The sequence below is a fragment of the Dipodomys spectabilis genome, unplaced genomic scaffold, assembly GCF_019054845.1.
Source record: "Dipodomys spectabilis isolate Male_0828 unplaced genomic scaffold, ASM1905484v1 ptg000096l, whole genome shotgun sequence".
In the NCBI taxonomy this organism is placed as follows: domain Eukaryota; kingdom Metazoa; phylum Chordata; class Mammalia; order Rodentia; family Heteromyidae; genus Dipodomys; species Dipodomys spectabilis.
In genome coordinates this window covers 22847676-22864118 of record NW_024870773.1, presented here as the reverse complement: position 1 = coordinate 22864118, position 16443 = coordinate 22847676, and the positions used below count along the sequence as shown (strand labels likewise).

At 37.3% G+C, this 16443-nt stretch overlaps 1 protein-coding gene and 1 pseudogene across 1 annotated transcript in view; both read right to left on the bottom strand.

Annotated features, from left to right (window-relative positions):
* Nucleotides 1-16443, bottom strand: part of LOC122113024 (aldo-keto reductase family 1 member C13-like) — a 265240-nt gene that overhangs the window by 88162 nt on the left and 160635 nt on the right. The gene's annotated exons all lie outside the window — the stretch shown is intronic.
* Nucleotides 1296-10660, bottom strand: LOC122113033 (annotated as a pseudogene).

The window sequence follows — 16443 nt, the reverse complement described above, 5'->3', positions numbered from 1 at the left end:
TTAATTCTAGATTCCATATAGAAGAGAAAACATTTGTCCTTTGTCTCACTGGGCTTGACTTATTTCACATAACTACTTTTTCTAGTTCCGTCCATTCTCTTGCAAGTGTTGGAATATCCTTATTCCAAATGGATGAATAAAATTACTGTTGCTAGGTAGCTTTGTACAATAGTGGGAAAAAGCACAATGAAATTGCCTAGCATTTTGGATTCTACTTTTCTTGACTGGCTATTTACTTTGTTGATGGACACAGTTGCATGTTTGTTACAATCTTACTAATATAAATGGGAAGTGTAAAGTATACTTTCTGTACAAGCACAGAAAGTGCTATCATTTTGTTGATATCACTCGATGTGCTGAAATTTCAAGGAATTTCTAATTATCATGTCAATTAATGATCGCTAAAATACATTGGTTTCAGACATACTACAAATAATAGTTCCCATTTCCGCCCCCCCCCCCCTTTTTTTTTGTCTGTCGTGGGACTTGAACTCTGGGCCTATGTGCTGTCCCTGTGCTCTTCAGCTCAAGGTGAGCACTCTACCGCTTGAGCCACAGTGCCACTTACCGTTTTCTAGTGGTTTATTAGAGATAAGAGTCTCATGGACTTTCCTGCCCTGGCTGGCTTTGAACCGTGATCCTCCAATCTCAGCCATCTGAGTAGCTCGGATTACAGGCATGAGTCACCGGCGCCTGGCTCCCATTTTTCCTTTTATAATCAATGCTAGTCATGTCTCAGATTGGCACTGGGTAAAATGTATGAAAGATCCTTTCTATCTTTTGGATCTACTTTGCAAAAAGGCATTTGACAGTACATCCCAAGCACAGATAAGTTCAATTCAACCTATTCGGGCTACACCTTTCCTCCTTCCTCATTATCTTCCCTGCATGGTTCTCCCTCTAACATCTTTACCTAAGCCTCCCACAGGAATACCTCTCAGATTCCAGTAGCTGTGCTATATCCTGCCTGGTAGGGAGCTATATAATATATCCTTGCAATGTGTACCTTAGCTTCAAGACTTAGAACCATGAACTATTCTCACTGGTTTGTTGGGAATACCGACTGATAACTTCCTGTTAACTGATATTTCTCTGGAGCCCCAAAACGACCCATTCCTATCCTGAAATAGCTATCAGAGAAGGGTTTCCTGACATCTTACCACAGACTAAATCAAATCATTTTTCAGTCATAATATTCAAAAAGAAGCAAGTCACACAAGTATTGAGATAATCATAGATCTTTGGGAAAATCTCATATTTGTTTGATTACAAATTCAATGCCTTCTCTTGAAATTTGTGGATTTAGTTTAAGCTGAGTGTGAATTTCTAAGCAGCATGAATTGACAAGTGATGGGTCCAATCATCAGCATCTGAAAGTTGTCCATCGATCTCCAGATAACTTCAGGCAAGATCATGAAAAGAGCTTTCGTGTTAATACTCATCAGAGAATGGAAAATTAGGGTGGTCAACAAATCTAAAATGAGAAAGAAAAATATAAGCATCATGGTCTTGATCATCCCATTTCTTCAGAAGATGTGATATCTATGTATCACTATGGTAAAAGTTAGAATTTTATTCCCTAACTAGATATATTGAATACTACTCATTAAATACTAATATTTACACTAAGGAATAATATGGCTTTATAAGAAATTCTTGTAAGACACCATAACTAAATTATTCATCATGCGTTCTCTGCTTAGACTAGATACACAAAACACACAAGCATTGGCTGATGAGACTCTCTTTTCCCTGTATCTGTCTAACTTCCTAAACAATAAAAGCATAGAAAGCCTATCCTATTTCAAATTCTCAGTGACAGTAGAAACGGGTTATATCAGGTGTAGTGAAGTACAAATCCAATATTAACTAACAGAAAACAATGTAGGGTGCACCAATTGTTTTAAATTCAAGTATGGAGAGAATGTCACTTAAGATAGTTCTTCATTTCCAGATTACCATGTAATTGGTAGCCTTCTAAATATCAATACCACACAAACTAGAAAATAATAAAAATCATTATTCCTTAACACAGTAAATGACAAGAATGTTCTGTCTCTTTGTATTGTGTCTCTACGTGGTCCTTCACTTTTTTCTATACTAACAAAAATATTAACAATAATGAAGCAATATATATACTAATTCTTGTGAAAATGGACTGTCTAATTGCTTTTCAAATATGATCATATTCATTTCTGTTATAAGTTAAAATCCAGTAGGCACAAGAGATATGCATTCCTTGTTTATCTTTGTTTATGATATTTGTCAAATATTACTCTATAACCCAGAATATAAAAAACTGGTAATGGTCTCTTGAACTCTACATTCTCTTCAGAAATGGAAAAACTTAAGTATTCACTCTTCCTTAGATATCAAATCTCTCTTCTCAAAAACATCTTTATCTTCCACACTGAGATGTCTATAGTTCAGAAACACAAAAGTAAATATGTTAATGGCAATGTCAGTGGAAATTCCCTGAGGGAAAAATGTAATGTTTGGGTTTTGAACAAATATACCTTGAAAAAGAAACGAGAGACTTGAAACTAAAGAAAATTCAGACAATATTTTTGCCTATGTTCCTTACCTAACACCTTGAAGGTATCAAAAATTTCTGTTCAGGTCTTCTAGGAATTCCATGTTTTCTAAAGGTAAAGGGAATTCAAAAGCCTATGATACAAGTAGACAAGTTTTACAATTCTTAAATTGTACATTTGCCCATCTTAGAAATTCAAGTGAAACAGATTTAATAATACAAAGCCAAAACACTCAAGTAGCTAAAGGAGAAATATATTCGAGATAAAATATGTTGATACAGTAGAAGATTATACACAGAAGGAATCACAAATGACAGTGGGCATGAACAAAGTGGATATAGTTTTGATTGCAGTCTAATGTCCATAGAAGTTAACAAAGCTACTACTGAAAAGGTTTTTATGTATGCAAGATAACTTAGCAATTGTTAAGCACAATGTTAGGTGTCTGTATGACATCGCATACACATAAAATGTGACCATGTTCTTTTCCACAGGGTTTTATTCACATTTTGCCCAAATGTTAATGAAATATTAGCTATCAAGGAGGCTAAAATGCTAAAACTCATGGTTCAATGATAGTCTAGACAGAAAAGTCTATGACATACTACCTCTAAAGAACCAGCAAAAGCCGGGTGCTGGTGGCTCACGCCTGTAATCCTAGCTACTCAGGAGGCTGAGATCTGAGGATCGCGGTTCAAAGCCAGCCCAGGCAGGAGACACCGGGAGACTCTTATCTCCAATAAACCACCAGAAAACCGGAAGTGGCGCTGTAGCTCAAGTGGTACAGCGCTCGCCTTGAGCTGAAGAGCTGAGGGACAGCGCCCAGGCCCAGAGTTCAAGCCCCACGACCGACAAAAAAAAAAAAAAGAACCAGCAAAATTACTCTTTGGAAGCAAAGCCGTCAAACTCTTGGGTGATAATTCGGTAGAATATTCTTGTATTCCAAAGAAAAGACAGGACAGTCATCAACCACATTCAACTATAAAGTCATGATGACTATAGTTAGAGAAGGAACTTTTGCTTAGGTAAAATATACCCAAGATCAAATAAAATCATAGATAGAAATTTTGTGAAGCTACTACAACAAGTGTGCAAAAAACTCTCGACAATGTACAATAATGACGAGATACAAGTATGCTTCTCCAGAAATACATATCCCCATGTCTCCAAAATTCTTTGCTGTACACATTGACAAACTCTTCTCCTAAGGAATGTTTTTCCCCACTCATTTAATGTAGCTTGGTTTGTAAACTGCATTGTCCATTAGAGCTTGGCAAAAGAATTATGTGCTAATGCTGGTCTAAGGCATGAAACAGTTTGGCATTTCTCTTCTCACCTCCTTTGGATAGTATTATATGCGAAAAGTCTTTGGTCTAGTTGTCTAGTGAATGACAAACCACATGGAGAATTGCTGAGAGCTACTATGCAGTAACCAATCAGCATCCTGATACATGTGTCCAGTAAATATTAGAGAATTTATTGTAAATCCAGGAGAGGTTCCAACATACAAAGGACTTCATTTGGCTAAGGCCAAACAAATTGTCCAACAATGCATTCTCCACCTAAATGGATGTACTCTGTATTCAACCTGTTTGCCTCAGAGGTGGATCATATTGCAACTTGTATAGGTAGAAAAATTTCTCATATTAGAATAGTTGTAGAGCACCTGGCTGATTAAATTCTCTGTACTCTTTCCAGCCCTAAGTCTCACAAACTGTGCTGTCTCTCCCATTATATACATAGAAATAGGATGTCCAAGAACACTGTAAATCACCCATGTACAGGAAATTCTAGGGAAAACAATTTGGCCCCAAAAATGGCTCTAAGAAGTTCCAAGATAACACCCAAATGAAGAATACTATGACCGCAGCACAGCACCCCCTCACCTGCACATTCTATGCAGGAGACCTAATGCCCACAGTACCCCCTTATCACCTGTATGTTCTCTTTTATCTCTTTTTCTATGAAACTCTGAGCCCGGGTCACAACCCCACGTTGCAGCTGGTAGCGAAGGGCAATCTGAGCTGGACTGCGATTGTGCTTTTTTGCTACGGCACCAAGAACTGGGTCCTTCAGAAGAAATGGGGCATTGGGGTCTACCCTGGAAGGAAAACAGAAATGCTGAACTGCAGGCTGAGTATTCTATTTGTTTGCAGAGCTCCAATATGTTTGAGGATGCCTTCTCTAGACCAAGTCATCAAATGCAATCTCTTGAACCATCAGCATCACTCATATGAGGGACCATGTAAGAAATGCAATTCTCCCCAGTTCCTAAACCAGTTCAAAATCAATGCCAGAAAAGTGAGCACAGTAGAGCTCAAAATATTTGATGCAAAGTAGTGTTTTGGGTAAACATTTTATTGGATTACCATTGTTTTGCTGGTTGAGTTCCCAGAGCACTATGGGCAACCAGGACAATGTCCTTGGACTTGCAGAAATCCAACAGTTTGCTCTGGTTGAGATAAGGATGACAGTCCACCAGTAGATGGATATGACAGGAATTATATGCAAATTTTATGCACTGATCAAGTAGAAAAATTAAGAGTAAGCAAACCTGAATAAAAATATGTTACATTCAATTTGAATTGAAATGATCAAAATAATGTAATGTTTACTTTCTAACAAATAAATTTCACATATCTGTTACCTGGATTGGTCTAAAAAACAGCAGTTTTCCTAAAGTGGACCACATCATATGCTAAATACAATTTACAGGGCAAGGAGGCCTGACAAACTCTTTTTGTGGGGCACAAAAGACTTGTCTGAAATGTGGACCTGGCATTTGAACAGAATTCAACAATTTGGTTAGTCACTCATGAGGGAAATCCTATAGGACAAAGGAACCATATTGGCAGGCATTCTGCTAGGGACACTCTTCAGAGTTTTGTTTTTTGTTTTTCATGAAATTGAGTGCCAGTGTCTAATGCTTATAACCCTATCACTACTCAGGAGACTGAGACATGAGAATTGAGGTTCTGAGTCAGCCCAAACAGATCATTCTGCAAGACTCTTATCTCTAATTAACCAGCAAAAGTCTGGAGGAGGAGGCATGGCTTAGGTGGCAGAGCATTAACGTCAGCCACAAAACTAAGAGAGAGAGTGAGTCCCTGAGAGTAAGCCATAGTTCTGTCCCATAAAAAGTTATATGCACTCAATGGAATAAAAATGCTTTAGCTCAATGGAATAGACCTAAATAAAGAAGGTTATATTAATAAAAACAATTTTGCCTTTTGATAGAGTCTATTCCTTTAACTCCTTTCTTAAAACACTCTAAACTGAAAGGTAAGTATCAAGATTTGCTGTGTCTTATGTAAATCATTATAGTTTATTCTGATATGTTGAGTAAATTTCGCTTTTAGTTAAATATCTGCTAAGGAAAGTACACACCTGAAGTTAAACCAAAAGAAAATTTTCATAAATCCTATGGCCTCTAATTCTTACAGGGATTATGAATGAATATTAAAATACTAGGAGAAAATATCAAAGGACCTCCTTTATTGACAATGGTCAACATCTAGGCAACCAGTAATTGTCAGTCAGGAAACTATGTCTTTATGAAGGATACATCTAGGTGGACCTACTTAATGAACAGATCAAATCATAGGAAAATTTGAGTACAGACTGGATTTAAATGATGCAAATGAATTGTCATTAATTTTTAGAATACAGTCACAGAAATGTAACTATGTAAGAAGGTATTTTCATTCCAAGAGGACATATGCTCAAGTCTCTAAAGGAGAATGTCCAGGTGTACAATGTTATTGAAGACAACCAGCAAAATTACTACAGATGTGGATGATGATCTACCTGCATTAATAAGGAAAATGTGGCCATGTGTTGAATAATTGGCATGAAATTTGGAAAATATGAATATTCCAAGTGCTTGATAAATTTCATTACAAAAGTCTTGATAAAACTTATAATGAAACTGCCTTCATATTCATGTTGGGAAATCTTAGGATTGTGTCACTGTCCACAAATTTAAACAGTATGACGAGCTTTGTGTTCAAAACACTTTTACTTCACAGCTGTAAAGACTTTAAGCAGTTGAAGACAGTAATATAGAGCCTCAAACCAGGCACAGACTAGATGTAATTTTAAAAAACAAAGCAGAAAAGAGGAGTTGACTTAGAGGTTTTCAGGCATTGAGTCAGCTCTGTGTTTTACTCTAAGTTTTCATGTATGGATTTCACTAAGATCCCCGCCAACAGATATTTGATCTGTGTGATCATTTTGGCAGCCTCCACTTTACTCTCCATGTACCTATGTCGCTAGCCAAGAATCCTGAAGCCAGACACAACAGAACAAAGTACCAAAGCATTCATTACACAGCCCTTCACGTGGATCTGCACACTTCCTTCCTTCTCCCACTGCTCCTTTCCAAGTTGGTGATTTTATGGGACTTCCTTGTTTTTTATACCTGACACCATGGTCAATCCTATATCACCATCATTCATAGGCCAACAATAAGTACTTTGCATCTGAAGTCTAATGACTGCAGCCTACCTTGATATCATTTACACTCTCCAGATTCTTCCATTCACTGGACACAATGAACCTCTCACTAGGCAGAGACACAGTTGGCCATCCCCCCTATCCTTGGAGACAATTGTTGTTCTTAGAATCTTCCTTTCCACAAAAATAAGTTAAACAAGGGAGAAGGTAAGAGAAATAGCTGGCAGAAACACAGCAACAAGTCAGTGAATAAGAGACGGAGAAGAGGAAGCAGGAACTCACCTGGTTGCAGACAGGCTTGTACTTGAGCCCTGGTTTGTTCAGGATCCTCTCCAGTTGCCTGCGGTTAAAGTTGGGCCCCCCAGTGGACTTGGTCAATCCCGCATACTTATACTTCTCCATGGTCTAAAAAGGAAGGAGTTCTGCCAATCCATCTGTACCATTGGTTGAATCAATATAAATGCAAAATGGAGCTGATGAAAGAAACACTATCAATAAAAAATGAACTGACTACATATGATTGTTGGTAGAAAAATGGTCAAGACATTTGGAGAATATATTCACATACAAAGAAAGAACTTTGTGTGCTCCTTGGAGAAATAGAGATATTACTACATAAGGAAGCAAGAGATCACTCTTCTTGTCATCAATTCTGTTCAGACATTCATGTCTTTTACTTTCCACTAATGCTTTCTCCCCTATCACTCCTGCAAAACACCATTGTAAATGTCATGAGTTTCTAGATTTCAAGGGTACAGATTCCATTCTTGGAGTTGCAGACATGACCTGACTCTCTAGGCATCCTCTCAAGTCTATTCCTCAAGTACTGACGTCCCATGTGTCACAGAGATTCACTGTGTCAAATATGAATTTTCCACGCTCATCTTTCAGAAAGAATTCTTATCCAGGATGCAATAAATACAGACATTACAACAACCTCACCAAGCACTGTCATCCTTCCCAGAGCCATGGTCCTCTGTACACTTCAGGAGTGAAACAGTAAATGAGCATTAATGAAGAACTCCTCCACTTACTTATGCTTACAAAGATGCTTGAATGAGAGTAATAAGGAATGTCTTTAGGAGTCTAGGTAGTTGTAATCCCCTATCAATTATAAGTATTATTAAATATTGGTTTCACATCCCATAGAGATCTCCCTGGGACTTGTGTTACTTCTCTGCTTCACTTTCTCCAGGGAAATACTTCTCTCTCACTGGGAAAGTCAACAATTACATGGCCTTGACTTTCCACAACATTGAATTTCAATCTTGATTCAGGATAATCAGTATTCTTTAGAGACCTGAATACATGTGAGTCCAAGGCAAATAAGTGAAGCAAAAAATGGTTAACCAAAAGTTGTCAGAGAGAATGATTCTAATACTGAAAGAAGCAACCAAGTTATCAAAGGGTAAGGCTCAGGACACATGAATTATCCAAATATTATTTGCCATTGCGGGCCACGCTGGGACAAAACATAAGCAAGCCTCTGGTAATAAAAATGTAAGGGAAGGAGAAACAGAAATAGCTGAGGGCTCAGAAGGTGGCTTAGTGGTAGAGTGCTTGCCTTGCTTTTATGAGGCCCTGGGTTCCATTCCTCAGTGCCACATAAGCAGAAAAAGCCAGAAGTGGCACTGTGGCTCAAGTGGTAGAGCACTAACCTTGAGATGAAGAGCTGAGGGACAGCACCCAGGCCCAGAATTTAGACCCCATGACCAACAAAAAAGAAAAAAGAAATAGCTGAAGACTAAATCTAAATCTAGCCATTCATTCACCTGTCCATTTACATAATTCAATAAAGTCATATGAAATATCCTGGGTCATTCTATCAATTTTTTAACCAAAGCTTACATAAATTGATGAACAAGGCTTCTTCTTAATCATTTATGGAAATAATTATCGTGAACATAAGCAGTTATATACTTCAGCTAGATGGTGCAAATAACCTATCTTCAATGTAGTTGGAAGATGAATAAGGTAGAGATCCACATAATCCAACTGTAGTTTCTTCAGTGATCTTTCCAGACAAGGCCGGACTAGCTCTGGTGGATTGAATGTGCACCAGAGCTGCAAATGTTAAAAAATACAAATTGTGCTGGATTGATCATTTACCTCAATTGAGAAATCTGATTCACCAAATTCAGAGAAATTTTATATTAGGAAGATACTGATGGCCATGGGGGAAAATTAATGCCTTCATTCTTAGGTTTTCTTGACCTGTCAGCGCCATGTCATTGTTAAAATAATTTGCTGGACAATAGAAGGAAATTACTTGAGATAGAATTTTGGATAATTAATAAAATTATCCAAACTCTGAATCCTATTCCAAAGAGATTATAGAATTGCTATTTCTCTAAGCATCTCATCTCTTCAAATCAGTGGAGACATATCCACGTACCTTTATTGCCATCAATGAAAGGAAAGATATTTGAATATTTTAAAATGTACTGGGCAAAAAAAACATACTTTAGCAATGTTTTGTTTAATACCCAGCAAATTCTCATACTGATCTCTCCCAAGAATGAAGGTAAGATTTAAAATTCCAAATAGTAAAAATAATGTTTTAGAAAATTCCTCTAGGCACGAAGAACACTGTGATTTCACCATAGATCTGAGTGGTCCCATAGAACCTGTTAAAACAATGATTCAAGTTGAGACTTTGAATGTTAAGTGACTGTCAACCTATCAATTCATAGAGAGTAAGGTAGTAATTATTTCACTCTGTTTTTAATACTAAACCTTACATGTGAAAAGTATATGAATAACAATAGTAGCACCAAGAACAATTCTTCCAACTACTGTTCCAATCATGTAATTCTTTCCCAAATCACACTTCAATAAATTTGCATCTACCTATTGTAGGCAGCATACCTTTGAGGTGAGGAATGTCTTCTCTCTTCCTAGTGCCCTCTTCAGTCTTGCTTTGAATGGCCTGCCCTACCTCCTCTTCTACTTCATACAAATACGCAGTGTCAATGTGCAGGAAGCCAGCATCTATAGCTATTTTGGTGGCCTCAATTACCTTACTTCTAGAAATCTTGATCAACAAGGAAAAGAAAAGCAGAAATTGAAGATAAATGTTGTGAGGTAGCCCATTGGAAACAAAGTAGATAATTAACATGATTAGAAAGCACTTGGTATTCCAGTGTTATCTTCAGATCACTTAATCATGTAACAAGGTAACACCTCTCTGGATCTCCACAAGAAAGCAAGACTTTCTATTGTAGGAAATAAGTAAAAAACAAACAAACACAAAAAAACAATTCTAGTGCTATTGGTATCTTTCCAGGCATCAAAGCTGATGCACAGCTTTAGCCTGCTAACTTTTGTTCTTTTTTCCCCCACCAAGCTATGAAATCAATGACCAATTAGTACAAAGCACAATGCTCAGAATAAACAGGTTATGACATGATCACACTCTCACAATGTTCTCTCTTGTACATGACAAGCACTAGCTTGGGAAAACTGAGCACTCATTGATCACCCCAGAGTCATACTAGAAATATGTGACTTTGCAATCCACCTTGGCCTCAGGTCCTTCTAAATCTATTTTTCTTTTCAACCTTCAAACCAATCAGCATCCTTGTTACCTCTTTGGGTACATAGGTACGGAAGCCCAGTTGTGGGATCGCATGGCCATCATTTATTCCAACATGCTGATACTTGGAATTCATTGCTGGACAGAGACTGTACTTTTTGACCTCATTGATACAAATTTAACAGGAAATCATGACTCCTCATGTCTGTCCCATATTTAATCAAGAGTGCAAAAAAAGAATTAATGCTGTAGTCTACATTACAAAGAGAACTAAAAACCTGCTCACTCTTTTTTTATAATAAACTATTACAAAGTGACATAGAAGATATTGGTGTTAGTATGTTTTTTCTCCTTAGAATCTTCCATGTATTATAGTGAGTTCCTATAATAGATTAATGAGATCATTTGTGAGACTTTGTTGAACTGGAAACCGTTAGATTCATACTTTTCTTCTTACTTAAAATTTTGTAAAATAAAAAAAAAGCCCCTTGGAAATTACATCTTGTTTAGAACAATAAAGACATTACTCATACTGCAATATTGAAAAGCCACTAAACACATCTTTAGTTTGGATTCTTTAACCAGAATTTTTTAAAAAGAATGAAGCCAAGCACCAGTTTTTTTTCCATCCTAGAAAGCCTTCACTGTACTATGCTAGGAGAAAGTTCTGCATTTGAGTCCAATTCTGCTTTAGACTCCTAGACCGTGATGCATTTCCATCAGCTTGTCTGGTGACAACTCTGCAACACTACTCCCTTTTTACCATCCCAAGACACCCAGGGACTTTAGGTCCAAGACATTCAACCAGAGACTCAGACATATTGTTTCAGGTCTAAGTAGACTGGGAGACAGGGCTAGTGATGAGCTTAAAGAGCCAGACAGAAAATATTCAAATCACCAGAAAGCATTGGCAGGCAGTGTCAATATTCAAATATAATCCTGGTAAAGTCAGGAAATATTATAATTTAAGTTTATATTTCATGGGAGGAGATTGGCCAAAACAATACATAACAAAACAGAACATTAATGGATATCATGTGAAGTGGCCTAACAGGATTCCTGGGAGGGTCATCTTTAATAAATTTTGCATTATAGTCTTCCTCCCTTAAAATCCTCAGCCTCAGAGAAGTAAGGATTTTTTTCCCAAGATCATCTTTGTAAGCTTTGATTGACTGTGACCAATATACCGAAACTTTCTAAGACTTACTCTTTTTTTAATCTGTGGAATTAAGATAATAAATGTACTACTTGATAGGCCCCAGGGAAGACTAAATGGGGTAATCTGGAGAAAGAATGCTGAGTTCTCAATGAAAAACAGCATTACTCCTATAATTTTTCATCACTTTAAGTAGATTATAAAGTCACTGAGGGGAAAAATCACATGCTTATCATAGATGTATCATTATCATCACATTTCTTATAATTAAAGTCGATTATAAAGACATTGAAGACAAGAAATATGGGTAGGTAGTTCATGGCATATGGGTTTAGTGAGTTAAATTCTGAGTTTTGGTGAAAACAAACTTGAAATGATCATATCTATATTTTTCATGAAAGTAATTCATCTCTTACTTATGTTCATAGCTCTGCATGCTTGCTACTGCATACATACCTTAAAATATTTTTATACCTTTTTTTGTCTTTGTCAGTGATGAAGCTTGAACTTGGCCTGGGCACTGTCCCTCATCATTTCAGCTCTAGGCTAGTGATCTACTACTTGAGCCACAGTGCCACTTCTGTTTTTTGTGTTGTTAATTGGACATAAGTATCTCATAGGGACTTTTCTGCCCTGGCTGGCTTTGAACCACGATCCTCAGATCTCAGCCTCCTGACTAGCTAGGGTTACAGGCATAAGTCAAAGGTGCCCAGAAAATATCTGACTCTCCCTCTTTGCAGATGACAGGATCTTGTATTTAAAGAACCCCATGGACTCCACTCCCAAGTTACTCGAACTGGTTCAAAACTTTGCTAAAGTAGCAGGACACAAAATTAACCCTCAAAAATCAATGGTTTCCCATATGCCAATAATGAGAAGAGTGCGGCTGAAATCAGGAAAGCAACTCCTTGTGTAATAGCCCCACAAAAATAAAATGCTTGGAGTTAACTAAAGAAGTGAAAGAGCTCTATGATGAAAACTTTAAAAACTTGAAAAAGGAAATTAAAGCAGAACTGAAGAAGTGGAAAAACCTCCAATGCTCCTGGATTCGTAAGATTAACATCATGAAAATGGCAGTACTTCCAAAGGCTATCTACAAATTCAATGCAATATCTATCAATACCCTAACCTCATTCTTCAAGGAAACAGAAGAAGCAGTCCAAACATTTATATGGAACAATAAAAGACCCTGAATAGCAAAAATAATCCTTAGCAGAAAGAACAGGGCTGGAAGAATATCAATATCAAACTGCAAACTCTACTACAAAGCCATAGTAATCAAAATAGCTTGGTATTGGCATAAGAACAGACCTCAGGACCAATGGAATAGAATTAAAGACCCAAAAATGAACCCACAGACATGTAGCCACCTAATCCTTAATAAGGGAGCTAAAAAAAATAGAATGGACGAAAGACAGCCTCTTCAGTAAATGGTACTGGCAAAATTGGTTAAACACCTGTAGAAAACTGAAGCTCTATCACAATATATCACCCTCACCAGAATCAACTCCAAATTGATCAAAGACCTCGAAGTCAAAGCAGACACCCATAAAACATTACAGGAAGGAATAGGAGAAACTCTAGGTCTCCTTAGCACAGGCCAAATTTCTTAATAAAGATCCAGAAACACCACAAATCAAAGAAAGGTTGGGCAAATGGGATTGCATGAAGCTGCAGAGCTTCTGCATGGCAAAGGATATAGGTAGCAATATCAATAGAAATCCCACAGAGTGGGAGAAAATCTTAACTATCCATAAAATGGACAAGGGTCTCATATCTAAAATATACTTAGAACTCAAAAAATTAAATCCCCCAATAACAAATCCACAAAGAAACAAGTGCCCAGTTAATAAGTGGCCTAAAGGGTTAAAGAGAGATTTCTCTAAGTAGGCAATAAGAATGGCCAATGGACACATGCAGAAATGCTCAACTTCTTCAGCTGTAAAAGAAATGCAAATCAAAACAACATTGAGATTCCACCTCACCCCAGTTAGAATGGCTATAATCAAGAACTCTAATAACAACAGATGCTGGAGGGGATGTGGCCAAAAGGGAACCCAATTGCATTTTTGGTGGGAATGTAAATTTGTTCAACCACTTTGGAAAGTAGTATGCAGGTTCCTCAAAAGACTCCATGTAGAGCTCCACTGTGACTCAACAATCCCACTTTTAGGCATTTACCCAAAGGATCACAAACAATGCATATTAAAGCCTCCAGCACAACTATGTTTATTGCAGCATTATTTACCATAGCTAAGAATGGAACCAAGCCAGATGCCACTCCGTACATGAAGGGGTCAAGAAAATGCGATATACATATATATATATTCTATGCCTCCATCAGAAAGAATTACATTGTTCCATTTGTTAGGAAATGGAAAGACTTGTGGAAAAAATATATTAAGTGAAGTAAGCCAGATTCAAAGAAACATAGGTCCCATGGTTTACCTTACCTGCAATAACTAGTATATGTCTAGGTCAAGCTGAAAGATCAAAAGCTATGTACATATGACCATATAACTGGATGCTAAGCAAAATGAACCCCAACTTAGGTACACAAGAGTTTTTAAAATTTTTGCTGGTCTTTTTAATGTACTTATAATGTACTATGTGATTTTTTTTGTTTCTTTGTATTTTCTTTCCCCAATGGACAACCTCTGTTGTCACTGTATTTGATTCTGGTGTTCTGCATCTTGTATATACATTTTTCTAATTTGGGGAGGGGAAGGGAAATAACAAAATGCTGGAATAAGGATATAGGTTGACCCATGGTAACAATGAGATGTACAAGACAGAAAGTTGAAAATGAATTTTACAATTTTGTGGTTGGGGCGAGGATGAGAGGGGAGGGAGGATTTGGGAGGTGGTGACAAAAGGGATGGTAGGAAAAAAATAAAGGAGGGTGTAACAATGCTCAATAGGAAATGTACTCTTTACCTTGCTCATGTAACTGTAACCCCTCTGTAGAGTATTTTTACAATAAAAAATATTTTTAAAATGTTAAAAGTTTCAGTGCACATGTAAATAAATTGATCAGTTTATAATTTCCTGAATTAAACTAAATGATACAGGATGACCTATTTTAGCATCAAGATGTACAAGACACCATGTTGAAAAGGAACTTTACAACTTTGAGGAAAGGGAAGGGAGGAATTGGGGAGGTGGGGAAGATGGTAAGGGAAAAACGAAGGAGGAGGTAACAATGTTTGATAGGAAATGGACTCATTACCTTGCTCATATAACTGTAACACCTCTGTACAACATCTTTCCAATAAATTTATATATAATAAAAATAACAAAGAAAAAATATTTCAGCAGTAAATAAGCATCTTTATAACACGAAGAGGTTATCATCATCAAAAGTTTCTCATGATCTATAGTGATAAATTCTAAAGAGATTTTATATATTCAAATTTCTAGTATTCATTAAGGCAGTGTTTCATTGAGACAAATTTGACAATGTCCAGCCAAGGACAGCAAAACAACTGCATTGAAGATTTAATATGAGCCTGTTTGTTTTTTACTACAAGTTTTTGTTTTGTTTTGTTTTTGTCAGTCATGGGGCTTGAACTCTGGTCCTGGGTGCTGTCCCTGCACTCTTCAGCTCAAGGAGAGTGCTCTATCACTTGAGCCACAGTGCCACTTCTGGTTTTCTAGTTGTTTATTAGAGAGAAAAGTCTCACGGACTTTCTTGCACAGGCTGGCTTTGAACCGTGATTCTCAGATCTCAGCTTCCTGAGTAGCTAAGATTATAGGCTTCAGCCACCAGAGCCCAGCTTTTTATCACAAGTTGTACAAGTTGGTTCAATATTGCTATTTATGTGAATACACTTATAATACAAAGTGAGATTGAGTCAGAAACCAATCTTGTTCACAAAGCTAAGCACTGGAGTGAATTACTTTTCCCATGAACTCTACAAAATAATAGAATTAATTTCAGTCATAGCTGAGTATTAATTGCTCAGTCCTATAAATCTAGCTACTCAGGAGACAGATATCAGAGGAACAAGGTTCAAAACAAGCTGGGGCATAAAAGTTCAGGAGAGTGTCAGGCACTGCTGGCTCACACCTGTAATCCTAGCTATTCAAGAGGCTGAGATCTGAGGATCACAGTTCAAAGCCAACCTAGGCAGGAAAGTCCGTAAGACTCTTACATCCAATAAACCACCAGAAAAGTGGAAGTGGCACTGTGGCTCAAGTGCTAGAGATGCTCGCTTTGAGCTGAAGAACTGAGGGACAGCACCTAGGCCCCGGGTTCAAACCCCATGACTGACAAAAAAAAAGTCCAGGAGAGTCTTTCTTCTCCAAATAACTAGGGAAAAGCCCGGAGAGAAATAAGGCTCAAGTGGTACAGCAAACATGAGCACAGCTACCCTACATTGAAAAAATAAATTGTTTGCTGTTGCTGCTACCTACAGACCAGTACTACACTGTGGTACTAGCTTTGGGCCATGTTGGGTAAAAATACAGTGAAATTCCCGAACCCTTTGAGTCTTATTCTTTTCCACTGGATATCTGTGCTGTTTCTACACACAATTCTCTGTTTACCAGCAACTGTATCACTATTAACTAGACAGTGGACAGGTAGACTTTTGATGTTTTTTTGGGAGAGCTTGGACCTTCTCCTTCCAACATTTTGTTGATACCATCTCCAGGTCACATGCTAAGTTTAAGCAATTCAGTGGACTCCATTTTGTAAGTACATCCTAATTGTCATAAATACTTCCAAGCACTCTAAAGCAAAGCAAATTATGTCTAATTTT